The sequence below is a fragment of the Egretta garzetta genome, unplaced genomic scaffold (assembly GCF_000687185.1).
Source record: "Egretta garzetta isolate BGI_Z169 unplaced genomic scaffold, ASM68718v1 scaffold39, whole genome shotgun sequence".
In the NCBI taxonomy this organism is placed as follows: Eukaryota; Metazoa; Chordata; class Aves; order Pelecaniformes; family Ardeidae; genus Egretta; species Egretta garzetta.
In genome coordinates, this window is record NW_009260945.1 from 4642842 (window position 1) to 4657568 (window position 14727).

The following is a 14727-nucleotide window of genomic DNA, read 5'->3' on the forward strand; positions in this document are numbered from 1 at the left end:
TTATTCCTGCGGGAGGCTGCTTTTTCTCCCTACAACCAACGCCAACTTGGTCTGCTGGGAATAGGAAGGGTCCTGGATAAACAATGTCACAGCCTTGGGGCATCCAACTGGCGCATCGCCAAGCATCCTCGGGGTGATAAAAGCTGATGCTGGCTTCTCCAGGGGCCAAGGGCGGCTCCAGTTGTTGTCCTTGGCCTCAACCACATCAGAGCCTCCAGCCCTTGATGTACCCATCACCCAGACCCCAGCTCTGTCCCACAAGCTCACACTGAGCACATATAGCGGGTGAAAAGCCTAAATCCCAAGCCAGCACACAGGAGGAGGGCTGATATGCCTTGCTTGATGACCATCGCTCCTCGGAGGTCTTGGCTGGTCCCATGAGGATCCCATTAGTGGGAGCCAGGAAAGCAGGACCTGATTTGCAGGGCTGTTCTGGAAGCCTCACCCACATCCCCAGCAGTTTTGTGTTTGCAAAGCAAACCTGCGGGTGAGGAGGGACAACAACAACAAAACCCCTCCCGAGGAAGTATCCTTAAATGCACCGTGTCGCCCCGACAGCTGGCACGGAGGCGACAGCCCCATCAAGGCACCGTGATAACAATAACTCCAGCGGCTTCTCTGTCAACATGTTGAATTAATACCGTTTGAACCGGCCTCAGATATTGCAACTCCTGGCAGGACCTGTGGCAGTCGGTGTAATTTATTGTTTCTCTTGCATGCTCATTTGTATTCCCAAGCAGCCTTGGGGAGTAATTTCTCAATGAGTGGACAGCTGCCGGGGGAGAGGAGCAGAGCCGGGAGCCTGGGATGGGGGAGAGGACGTGGGGAAGCCTGGGCAGGATGGCTGCAGCAGGACCCACAGACACGGAGAAGCCGCAGGCAGGAGCCCCAAGAGCATCATGAGAGAAGGCACTGGTGAGCGGCCAAATTTTCAGTGGTGGCATCCATCCAATTGCTTGAAGCTCTGCTTCTTTGCCAGGGCCACCTGGCTTTTATGGGGCAGCAGGGTCCAGCAAGCAGAAACCCTCAAAAACAGGGCAGAAGCTGGGCTGGATGAAACCATGTAGACTAATATTGTCTCCAACAAAGCAGGGAATAGGACAATCACACAATACCTGCTCCTAACACTGCCCTAGCCTTCAGCTATCTCAGCCCACTTGAGATGGTGCATCCCAGCCGTTCAGAAGTCACACGGCAAAGGCATAAGTAGCTCTCTGAGCCAGGAATCCAATGAAGCATGGCTCCCCGTGGCTTTCAGTCTCACGGCTGGCTTCTCTAGTGGCTAACATGATCCATATTTTGGGCAAAGCCTTTTCCACGCTGGTCTGTTCGCAATCCTCCTTCCCCTGCAGGGTCTCTTGTGCCTTGCGGGGGTGATGCTCTTCTCTACCCACCCACCCACTTTCAAAAATGCACAAGAACCTCTGGCCTCCTAAACCTCCATCCTTCCATTAAACCCCACTCAAATTGGGTACCAGATCTGGAAGCGGTGAGGGAGGGTGGGAGGGTTGAGTCAAGCCTGGACACCAGTGCTGCACCAGGACGGTGAATTCCTCTCATCTTTCCAAGCCCAGGCCATCTGAACCCAGGTGCTGGACATCCTCGTGGGATGCTCCTGCAGGAGAACCGAGCTTGTGGGTCCAACTCTTTGATGACGATGCTCCGAGGCCAGCAATGTGGAGGGATGGGCTGCGGTATGGGATGTGGAAAGATCAAAAAACATCATCTGAGAGGAGTTTCTGAGCTTTGTTTTTACCCTGAGGCAGTCTGAACAGTTGGCACTTGGCTTTCTTCTCTTTTTCCCCTTGGAACAAGAATGCCTAAATATATATATATTAGGAACCATTGGAATGTTTTGTTCCAGGGCGATTGAAATATTATGCTAGTATTAGAGGTACCGTGTGATTATAGAATTACACGAACATCAATACGAAATGAGAAGGCTCAAACAGGTCTTTCTTTCATATTCTCCTCTCGACATTTTTCAGTGAAACGAAGGTATTTCCTGCAAAGGATTCGATTGTGGCAAAGCTGTTTCCAATGGAAAGTTGCTCTGCCTGGCTAGCTCCAACAGGGAACAGGGAATTAGGTGGATAATGGCCAATATCATGACTGCTGGTGAAAACACGGCGCATGGGCTGACCAAGCTGTGTGTTACCGACTGCTCTGGAGGAAACCCCTCAAATAGCTACGAAGAAAACCTTTGTACTCGCTCAAGGCGAAGGGGATAATTCCTGGGTTTAATTCTCTCTGGTTGTTTTGGGGGGAGGTTGGTGGTGCTCTCCAATTGGTGACTAACCAGAAAGCCAAAATTCCTCCCCGCCTTCTTTGCAAAGCAGCAGAGACGTCAGGCACCTTGACCACGTTTGCCGGATGTCCCACAGCGAGATGCCTGCACCGTGCCAGACGTGGTCCCGTTATCACACTCCAGAAACGCACCAAATATTGGGAAATTGGTAAAAGACACCCAAGAAAAAAATACAAACCCATCCCTTTTAACTCTATGGTCCCATCCGGAGTTGGAAAACACATTAATCTTGCAGAACCTGGCCAGCAGACAGGAGCCAAAAGGTTGACACTGGGGTGTGGTGAAGGGGAGCCATATTTACATGCTATTGCTCAGCAGGTCACAGCAACAGGATGCTGATAACATCCTGCAAGCTTCCTCCCTCAATGGGCCTGGAAAAAAAAAACCAAAAAAAACGATGGCCCCGAGGCACGTAATGACCAGCCAACCATTCACAAATTCACCTTCTGGGAACCTCGCATTTCAGAGCCGACTGGCAGGCGCGTCGCTTTTCTCTCGTTGTAAAGAAGACAACTTGAAAGCAAGGAAAAGAGGGCAGGGGCAGGAGCGAGCCCTGTGGCCGGTGGGACGATGGCTCAGCAAGCGCGGCGCTGGCACGGTCACCCCTTTTATTGTTCCAGATGTATTTTCAATTGACCAGCGCTAGAGGAGAAGCTTTTTAATAGCTGGGTTTACACGCTTCCCTTGTCCTCCAGACAGCAGAGTTCAAAGAGGTTCAGAGCCGCGTTACGCTCTCAATGACACCAATATAAATCCTGGTGACGTCAAAGCAACAGGCGTAGCAGCAGAGGCGCTGTGGACGTCCCCAAAAGGCAGGGAGAGGAGCAGATTCTCACCACCTCCAACATCTTTAAAATCCATAAAATGAATTTAATTTGGATGTTGACGAGAGGTGCGCAGGATTTCTGCAACGCGGTCAGGCTCGGGGCAGAGGGCAGCAAGAGGAAAATTGATTGCCAAGAGTACAGGGGGGATTTTTTTTTTTCTCCCTTTCCAAATGGAAAGACAAAGACATCCTCAGAAAGAGAAACAAAACCTGCCCACAAGGAAAAATGGCTGAGAATAAAAATCTAAATTTATCTTGGTTTGAGCAAAATAATTGCCTCCGACAAAGGCACTAAATTATAACCCACTCCAATCATGACACTTGCTGGGTTTTCAAACCAAGGGAGGATGTAAGAAGGATCTCCGAGAGATGCCAGGGGTGTTCGCAGACCCCAGGGAAGGGGTTTTTGCTTCCGAGCATGATCCGTTCCCCCCAGGGTGTGCACAGCCTGTTGCCAACTCTTTCTTCTCCGTATTTAACTCTCCCCCACGAAATCCTAAGTATCAGTTACAAGAAACCTCCAGTTGCAAGAGCTCCTATTCAAATAAATAATCTGTCTTCTGGGCAGGTAGGAAAGCCAGAGCTGGGGCTATAGGTATTTTCGTTACGATCCCACTAATTTTAATCCTCAAGGGTTGCTCTTCATCCTCGAGCAGAGCCCTGCTGAGCTGGCCTGGTTACACCCACGCCACGGGCTCTGCTTTCGTTTATTTGCTCTGATGGTAGGGTTATGGGGGTGGGGTGGGGGGTGATGCTAAGCCGGTTTGGACCACCACCATAAGTAACGTGTGTCCAGTTCTGGGCTCCCCAGTTCTAGAAAGATGAGGAACTCCTAGAGAGAGTCCAGAGGAGAGCAACAAGGATGATGGGGGGACTGGAGCATCTCCCCTAGGAGGAAAGGCTGAGGGAGCTGGGCTTGTTCAGCCTGGAGAAGGACCAAGCCCTGGCCCAGGCTGCCCAGGGGGGCTGTGGATTCTCCTTCTCTGGAGATATTCAAAGCCCGCCTGGATGAAGTCCTGTGTGACATGCTCTGGGTGACCCTGCTTGAGCAGGAGGGTGAGACTGGGTGATCTCCTGAGGTCCCTTCCAACCCCTGCCAGTCTGGGATTCTGTGACACGGGGGGCTGCCCCACAAGGTGAAGCCTGGGAAGGAGGTGGGAGGTTGCTCTGGCCAGCCAGGACCCTGTGCATGAAGCCACATGAGTGCGCAGCCCTTCGGCCTCGGCTCACGCATCTTCACCGAGCCCCAGCGAACCTCCCCTCCCTAAGGCAAACTAAAAGCTCACTTGTAAATAGGCCTTCTTGGAGTCTCGTTCCCAATTCTGGTCTGGTTTTCCAAATTCTGGGGAAATGAAACACAACCGCACCTCTTTGTTACACACATAGACACACAAAACACATTCCCCTCTATGCGTGCATGTATATATTTTTTTCTTTTCAATAGTAAAGCTGCATTTTGGAGCAGATCCAGCACACCGGGCCCAACCCCCCACACTTTTGGAGGGGGTGCCTGCAGCACCGCAGCATCTCACAAAGCCCGCTCTGTCATTTTTACTTTCCCCTCCCCAAAACACTTCTGTGAAAGTGAGACCTGCCCTGGAGCAATTCTACCTTCTGCTTGGCCACTCAGAAGAAATTTTTTTTTGTTGTTTTCTTTGTAAGGAATCGTGGCCATTTCTCTTGGCAGGCTCTCCATCGCTGGCCTGGCACGCAACCTCTGCAAAACGACACCTCGCTCAAGTCACCCACGCAGGCAGGCAGCGAGGCTGTTCCACCCGTGGAGGGTTTCTAGCTCCATCTACGTGCCTCCACCCAGCTCCTGGGTGCTTCTGGTGGAGGGGGCTGCAAAAAAAATCAAAATACCCCAAGCTTTGCAAGGAGAGGGGATTTTCTCCCGAGCTGAGAAAATTGGGTTGTGGTACTGCCTTTTTTTCCTGCCTTTGTGGCATCTTTTGTGGCCTCACACATCAGTTCGGGGGTTTAGCCAGCAGCTCAGCAAGGACAACTCTGCAGCAAGCAGAACACATCCCCCCCACCAGCACTGCCCCTTGTCTTCCTCCTCCCACCCATCCCTCCGCGTTGAAAGCATCTCCCCTTGAACTCATCACAGAAAATTAAGGACCAAAAGAGGCTGATACCGTCTTTGCGGGCGTCACCTGCTCACCAGGTTTCTCTTTGTTCAGCTAAAACTGGGATCACAGCGTGCCCAGTAAGTGCCAACAAGCTGGGGCTCGCTCCCTCTCAGCCTGGCTCCAGTTTCTGGCTGAAGCCCCGAGCGACACCGCGATTTGCCCTGTTTCATTTTCAGGTCATCATTCCCGGAGCGATAACCGGGAAGCAGAGCCACGGGGCAGCCAGAGCCGCTTATGCAGACCCAAGCAGGAGCCCTGGGGCGAGCACGTGGGGGCCGACGTGGCATCCCCAGCTGCCATCCCCAGCAGCTCCTCGCTCCCATCCCAAGCTCGCCACGCAAATCCACCCAACACGGATTTCGTGCAAGCCAAATGCAAAGGTAAGCGAAAGCTTTCTCCGCATCTGCACCAGGTTTTGCTGTGTTTCTGGTCACGGGCTTCCAGCCACAGGTATTTTGGAAGCACTTTTGTCCTGGATTCCTTCTCTTTATGAGCCAGATCCTCTTGGGTGCTGCATGCAACAAGCTGGGAGCATCCAGCAGCAGGAGCGAGGAGGGCGATGGAGTGTGTTTTCTTATTGTGGAAACTGGATTTAATAAAAATAAATGGCTTTGGCAGCTTGAACATTCCCCACTTGCTGCTTTAATGCCAGAGGAGGTGACATAAACAGTAATTTCATCTGCCTTCACTCCCCCCCCACACACCTACCCAGACTAAACGCAGCCAGGGAAGAAAAAAAATCTCATCGCTGAGAAATGAGCTCTGATCAAAAAAAAAATTGGTTTCCTTCTGATTTGGCCAAGAAGGAAAAAAATCCAGGGGAACAGAAAAATCTCAGGGGTGGAAACTGGGATCTGCCCCCTCCCCCCGGGCTCCCAGTTTTGAAATGGCCACGAAAGGTCTATGCTGAGAGGTGAGCTGATACGTGAGTGCCGGGGAGCTCAGCAGCACCGTGTGGCCCCAGCACCCCGGGGTCCTGGGCACCCTGCCCTGAAACACCCCGTGGCTACAGGGGCAAAGCAGCCCCAGCAGCGCCCGGGGGTTAATGCAGCACCAGGAGCTCCCGGCCGTGAGCTGGGTGCCCACTTTCACACTTTCCCCATGGAGAAGATGCTCCTGGGGTCCTCCAGCTTCACTGCACGCAGCTCCTGCTTTCCAGGCAGGATCAGAGCTTGGAAATCTCTGGAGCACTGGGAAAATAACTTCTAAGAAGGGCTTTTTCAGAGGCTCGATGGTCATGGATGCTGTTGCTCCAAATATAAAAATAAGGCCCCTATAGCACACCTCTCGCTCGGGCACAGCGTTTGCAAGGGCAGTGGGGGAGAAGAGGAAGCTGAAGTCTCAAAGGGGGAAAGTGCCAAAGAAACCAATCTGTGGACATGAAAGTGAGAATTAAAGGAGAATAAAACAAAAGGGGAAGGTGGAATAAAAGGAGAAGGAGCTGCTTCATCACCGTCCTCTTTCTTTCCCCACCCAAGCCTGTATCCTCTTTCTCTGGATCCAGACTCAAGAGGCAGGACCAGAAGATGCTCGTTAGGGCTGGCAGGAGCAGGGCAAGGGCTGACGAGCAGGCAGCCCTGGGCCAGGGTGCAGGCACCCACGGGGCCCCGTGCGGCACACGGGAAGCCCTGCTTCACCCAGGCACTTCCAGCACATCGATGCAGCAAGGAAAAGGGCAGTTCCTGGGCTGGGTTCTGCACTGGATGAAGCAGGGTGGGAGGTTTAAAGCCCCAAGAGAGAGTTTGCTGGTCCTGCCCATCCGATGCGTCCATCTCCAATGCCTTGCACTGAGAAAGTCCCAGGGAAGAGCCATTTCCACCCACCTCCGCCTTTCCCTGGCCGACTGGCAGCAGAGCAGTGCCGCTCAGCTCGGGTGGGATTAAAACCCGGCTGATTAAAATAAAAATAACCATCTCCCGCACAGCAAGGCAGTGCCCCAGCCCCTTCATGCACCGAAGGCATTAGGTCTCTGCAGCTGAACTTCAAGCCCCAGGAATGCGATTGTCACCGAAAGGGGAAACGGCTGGGGACAGTGTCCCCGTTGCTATCTGGCTGCCCTAATTAACGCCTTTGAGCGGCAGCCAGCCGCTAGCTGAAAAGTGAACTTTCCTCTGAACTCCATTCCTCGCACCAGAGGGAGCTTGTCGGCCCCTGCCTCGCATCCCCGCACCCCTTATCTCCCCCCGGAGCTTTCCTGTTTACATTTCCCATTAGATTACTGTAATTAATGCAATAACAGCAGATACTGTTTGGGAACGCGGCTGGCTACCACTTGGCGGAGGAGGGCTCATAGGGATGAGCGGCAGCTCTTGGGCTTTGCAGCCGCTCAGCCCCATTCCTGGAGATGCTCCCCAAGCTGCACCAGTGCACCTCTGCTCCCAGAAAGTTTGGGTGACCCCCTCCCCCCGCCCCTAAACCTGATCACAGATTTGGCTGAAGATTTATTTCCAGCGGGAAGAAAGCAAGCAACCCAAAATGCGACCAAGCCCAGCTCTAATGCACCGGGAGGGGTCTGGGTGTGCAGCAGCTGCAAACAGCCCCAGTGCTGGGGGTGCATTTTTGGCTGCACACCCCAAAACCAGCCCCAGGGCTGAAGCTAGCCTTGGCACTGGGAGAGCACCCTGGGGCAGGGGAGCGGGCACTGTAAAACATTGCAGCGGCTCCCTGCCCCCAACCCTGTTAATCCTTCGGGAGGCGCAGTAAATACCCAGCGTACAGAACGGCACTGCAGGTACTTTCATGGCCTAACGCTGCCTTTTCTCACAAAATGGGCGATTTCTCCCTATTTATCCCTTACCCCAATGTTGCCCTGCAGACAAAAGCGCAGGCGCTGGGCACGGCTGCTGGAGCCTGTCCGGTCGGAGGGCAGGGAAGGGAGGATGGGAGGAGCACTGGATGCTCAAATACAGCCTTCACACATTTTCTTCCACTCGTGTTTCCCCAACTATCTCTAATTTCCAACAAAATGGGTCACGGGGAATCTCTGCTCTTGGTCGAGGAGTGGGTCAGGCTCGATTACCACCAGTCACTTCCTTGGAGCGAAGAAAAAGGAGAAACCTGCCCCCATTTCCCTGCACCCCTCATTTCCCCCCCTTCCCAGGAGAAGACCCCATTACTCCATACGGCTGTTGCGCGTCCCGATAACAGCCGATGCCGTTCCCTCTGATGCCGACGGGCAATCGTCTGGGGGAAACCGCAGTCATAAACCCCATCCCTCGCCCTTAATTGAAGGCGAGCCCTGTGCAGATCACTATCTGAATCAAAGTCCCCCAGCTGATGTATGGGCTGGGCTGTGTGTCAGGGACCCTTTGGTGGAAACAGCCCCCTTGCTGTTATATGGCACCCAGGGGAACTGTAGCCATCGGCTTTCCAGACCTCTGGAGTCCTGGGGGATTTTGCAGGGGGGGGTTGGAGGGAGGCTGGGAGCTGCGGCACATCTGTGCTCCCCCTCATCGACACGTAGGTAGCAGGCTAATAGGTGCTATATAAAAGCCCAAGAGCAGGGGAGGGGGAGATATGTATCTTCAAGGAGGGAGGAAATGTAGCAGGAGGGCGAAGTAAAACAAGAAGAAAAAGAGAAAAGGGGGGGGGAAAAAAAAAAAAAAAAAGCAGGCTTTGAAATCGAAGCCCTGGTTGATCCCGTCTCGGGACTGAGAGGTCACCTGGGGAGCAGATGAGCAGGGAGAGTTGGGCTGGGAGGGGAAACCTGCCCCTGGGGTGTGGGTGCCGTTATTAGTAATACAGCTTTTTGGTGGGGCACACTCAGAAATCAGTGCAGGCTGAGCCAGGAGTGCCTGCACTGGTGACTTCCAAGCAGGTCTCCTTAAGGAAAGTCAATTTGGCCCTAGTGCCTGTGAGCTCTTCTGCTTAACTGGTAGCCCCCAGAGCATCAATATTCAGTCTTCATCACCATAGGGCAGAAGCAAAACAGACATAGGCCCAAATCCAGAGGGAGAGGGGAGCCTCTGGTGCCTCAAAATCCAGAAGAGAACCAAGCTGCATTCTGGTCTTGGCCCACGATATTGATTTGCTCACTAACTGGCCAAATTACATGCATACACCCTGCAACGTTCCTGCTTGGCACATTCTTCTCTCCAGACTCCATTTTGCCAGCACATTCAGCTCATTTATTTTTTGCCTTCCGTGCGATAAATCCTGCTCATTCTCTAAGTGTGATCAAAACAGACAGTGCAGTCTGCTGCCGCTCCCCAGATTTCTTGCCCGTGGGTGATCTCTCTGCCAGGCTCAGCCCCGAGATAAACCTGCCACCTTTCACTTCAGGCATCGAAAACAACATTTCCCTTTTGAAACCCCACCGGCTGCCAAGGCAGAAGGGCTTTGGAAAGAACACCCCCCCCCCCCCCCGCTTCGCTGCGCTCTGGCTTGCCGCACTTGCACATGTTCCCCACCTGGAAGATTTGCAGCTTGCATGTCAGCGGCAGTGACCCCGCCGCAGCTCCTGGCCAAGCCCCCGCCGGGATTTGCGGCATGCTGGCTGCCCAAGGGTCGCTGGTTGTGTGGGAAGGGAATTAACCTCTTTGCAAAGATGAGTGAGGGAATTGCTGATCTCGTTTTTCCCCCCTCTCCCTCCGGCTCTGCGTGCAACGCGCCTCCCCGAGAGCTCCGCAGCAGCCTTAACTCCTCTGGCTGGAAAAAGCATGAACCATGATCCTTGCTGCCGGGGCAATAAATATTCCCCCCTTCCACCCACCCGCACAGCAGGGTCAAGAGCCTGCAGGTCAGCCCAGACAAGCTGAGGATGCTCGCAGCTCGCTGCCCTGCTTGCCTCCGGCCACGCAGCTCACAGCCTTTTCCCTGCGCGGCCCCCGGCTGCTGCCTGCCACCCATTTAATGGTTTGAAGCTGTGCCAGGGCAGGTTTAGGCTAGACATTAGGAAAAACTTCTTCACTGAAAGGGTTGTCAGGCTCTGGAATGGGCTGCCCAGGGAGGTGGTCGAGTCCTCATCACTGGAGGGATTTAAAAGAAGGATGGATGAGGTGCTTAGGGACAGGGTTTAGTGGTGGGATGGCAGGGTTAGGTTAAAGGTTGGACTTGAAGATCTTAAAGGGCTTTTCCAACCAAAGTGATTCTATGATTCAGGATGGTATCCAAATCCTTTGGAGCCAACAGCTACGGCTGGGCCAGGAGCAGAGGCTCTGCTGGAACAAGGGAGAGGGCAAGGACCAGGAGTGGGGCATGCCCAGGCGCTGCCCGTGCCCTGCCTGTTGCTGCGGGGAGATGCTCTGCGGGTAGGATCTGCCCTTCGCTGGCGTAGCCCCGTTTGGTCCTGCGCCGGTTGCTAAGGGCAGCCTGGAGGAGCTAAGCTGCGGGCAAGCCCTTGAGGATGTGGTGAAATTACACAGCTCGTTTGATGAAATCATACCCTTGCTGGCAAATGAAAAATCCAGCAGCACAACAAATCCTGCCCGGGGGCTCGAGGATTAGATGAAAAACACGGCAGCCGCTCGACGCAAAGCACCGATTCCGTATAAATTCAGGCTGCTGGTTCACAGCTGCCCACTCGACTGTGCGATTGCAGATCCCCTGTCGGATTGGGAATTGGCTGCACCGCTCCACCCTCCTGTCTCGGGCACCGCCGCCGCTCCCCAGGCAGTGCCACACAGCACGAAGCTGCCACACGCTCAGCCCAGGGGCTCCGGGTAATCTGGCACCCGTGGCGTGCACAGCACTCAGGGCCGAGGAAATATCCAAGACATGCACCCAAGAGACAGGCACAGCACCCTCGATGCACGCAGCACGGCATCCGAGACATTCACAGCACTCAAGATACACACAGCACCCTCAATGTGTGCAGCGCAGCACCCGAGACACAAATGTACAGCACCCAAGATGCACGCAGCACCCAAGATGCATGCAGCACCCTCGATGTGTGCAGCACAGCACCCGAGACACAAATGTACAGCACCCAAGATGCACGCAGCACCCAAGATGCATGCAGCACCCTCGATGTGTGCAGCGCAGCACCCAAGACACAGATGTACAGCACCCAAGATGCACGCAGCACCCAAGATGCATGCAGCACCCTCGATGTGTGCAGCGCAGCACCCAAGACACAGATGTACAGCACCCAAGATGCACGCAGCACCCAAGATGCATGCAGCACCCTCGATGTGTGCAGCGCAGCACCCAAGACACAGATGTACAGCACCCAAGATGCACGCAGCACCCAAGATGCATGCAGCACCCTCGATGTGTGCAGCGCAGCACCCAAGACACAGATGTACAGCACCCAAGATGCACGCAGCACCCAAGATGCATGCAGCACCCTCGATGTGTGCAGCGCAGCACCCAAGACACAGATGTACAGCACCCAAGATGCACGCAGCACCCAAGATGCATGCAGCACCCTCGATGTGTGCAGCGCAGCACCCAAGACACAGATGTACAGCACCCAAGATGCACGCAGCACCCAAGATGCATGCAGCACCCTCGATGTGTGCAGCGCAGCACCCAAGACACAGATGTACAGCACCCAAGATGCACGCAGCACCCAAGATGCATGCAGCACCCTCGATGTGTGCAGCGCAGCACCCAAGACACAGATGTACAGCACCCAAGATGCACGCAGCACCCAAGATGCATGCAGCACCCTCGATGTGTGCAGCGCAGCACCCAAGACACAGATGTACAGCACCCAAGATGCACGCAGCACCCAAGATGCATGCAGCACCCTCGATGTGTGCAGCGCAGCACCCAAGACACAGATGTACAGCACCCAAGATGCACGCAGCACCCAAGATGCATGCAGCACCCTCGATGTGTGCAGCGCAGCACCCAAGACACAGATGTACAGCACCCAAGATGCACGCAGCACCCAAGATGCATGCAGCACCCTCGATGTGTGCAGCGCAGCACCCAAGACACAGATGTACAGCACCCAAGATGCACGCAGCACCCAAGATGCATGCAGCACCCTCGATGTGTGCAGCGCAGCACCCAAGACACAGATGTACAGCACCCAAGATGCACGCAGCACCCAAGATGCATGCAGCACCCTCGATGTGTGCAGCGCAGCACCCAAGACACAGATGTACAGCACCCAAGATGCACGCAGCACCCAAGATGCATGCAGCACCCTCGATGTGTGCAGCGCAGCACCCAAGACACAGATGTACAGCACCCAAGATGCACGCAGCACCCAAGATGCATGCAGCACCCTCGATGTGTGCAGCGCAGCACCCAAGACACAGATGTACAGCACCCAAGATGCACGCAGCACCCAAGATGCATGCAGCACCCTCGATGTGTGCAGCGCAGCACCCAAGACACAGATGTACAGCACCCAAGATGCACGCAGCACCCAAGATGCATGCAGCACCCTCGATGTGTGCAGCGCAGCACCCAAGACACAGATGTACAGCACCCAAGATGCACGCAGCACCCAAGATGCATGCAGCACCCTCGATGTGTGCAGCGCAGCACCCAAGACACAGATGTACAGCACCCAAGATGCACGCAGCACCCAAGATGCATGCAGCACCCTCGATGTGTGCAGCGCAGCACCCAAGACACAGATGTACAGCACCCAAGATGCACGCAGCACCCAAGATGCATGCAGCACCCTCGATGTGTGCAGCGCAGCACCCAAGACACAGATGTACAGCACCCAAGATGCACGCAGCACCCAAGATGCATGCAGCACCCTCGATGTGTGCAGCGCAGCACCCAAGACACAGATGTACAGCACCCAAGATGCACGCAGCACCCAAGATGCATGCAGCACCCTCGATGTGTGCAGCGCAGCACCCAAGACACAGATGTACAGCACCCAAGATGCACGCAGCACCCAAGATGCATGCAGCACCCTCGATGTGTGCAGCGCAGCACCCAAGACACAGATGTACAGCACCCAAGATGCACGCAGCACCCAAGATGCATGCAGCACCCTCGATGTGTGCAGCGCAGCACCCAAGACACAGATGTACAGCACCCAAGATGCACGCAGCACCCAAGATGCATGCAGCACCCTCGATGTGTGCAGGTCGGATTGGGAATTGGCTGCACCGCTCCACCCTCCTGTCTCGGGCACCGCCGCCGCTCCCCAGGCAGTGCCACACAGCACGAAGCTGCCACACGCTCAGCCCAGGGGCTCCGGGTAATCTGGCACCCGTGGCGTGCACAGCACTCAGGGCCAAGGAAATATCCAAGACATGCACCCAAGAGACAGGCACAGCACCCTCGATGCACGCAGCACGGCATCCGAGACATTCACAGCACTCAAGATACACACAGCACCCTCAATGTGTGCAGCGCAGCACCCGAGACACAGATGTACAGCACCCAAGATGCACGCAGCACCCAAGATGCACACAGCACCCAAGATGCATGCAGCACCCTCAATGTGTGCAGTGCAGCACCCGAGACACAAATGTGCAGCACCCAAGACACAGATGTACAGCACCCAAGATGCACGCAGCACCCAAGATGCATGCAGCACCCTCGATGTGTGCAGCGCAGCACCCGAGACACAGATGTACAGCACCCAAAATGCACGCAGCACCCTCAATGTGTGCAGCACAGCACCCGAGACATGCACAGCACCCAAGACATGTCCAGCACAGTATCCAAGGTGCACACAGCACCCAAGGTGAACGCAGGACCCTTGGCGCATGTAGTGCAGCACTCTCAGTGTGTGCAGTGCAGCACCTGGGACACAGATGCACAGCACCCTTGACGCTTGCAGCACCCTCGATGTACACAGCACCACATCCGAGACATGCCAGCACCCTCAATGCATGCAGCACCCTCGATGTACACAGCACCGCATCCGAGACATGCCAGCACCCTTGATGCATGCAGCACCCTCGATGGGTGCAGCACCACATCCGAGACATGCCAGCACCCAGCACCCTCAATGCATGCAGCACCCTCGATGGGTGCAGCACCACATCTGAGACATGCCAGCACCCTTGATGCATGCAGCACCCTCGGTGGGTGCAGCACGACACCCGTGAGGAAGGCCGGGGCCGGCGTGTGGGTCGCACTGGCTCTCACTAGAGGGAGGCAGTCTCCAAGAGAAGTCGGACGAGGATCTCCCTGGGCAGCCAGAGCTTTCCAGGCCGCCTGGAGAAGGGACAAGGAGCAGCCTTGGGAGAGTCGGTGCTACCATGCCTGTGCATTTCCCTCGGCGCTGCCCGGATCTGAATCTCCCCGGCGCTCACCAGGTTAGAGAGAGGCTTTGGCATGAGCTGTGTAGAGTCTAAAGGAGAGCTGGACTTAGTCCGGCACTGGTTTGGGTAGCGGTGCTCAGGTACCCAAATCTCCCTCGAGTCTCCCCCCCGGGTTAACCCCCATCCCCAAAGGCTGGCAGTGGCTCATCCAGGGATGCTCCACGGGGAAATCTGGGTTTAGCTGAGCCCCGTCTCAATCCAGTCTCATCCCACTGTTTCCTCCCATTCCTTATTACTCAGAGAAAAGTCACCGGGAATCAGTCCTGCGTG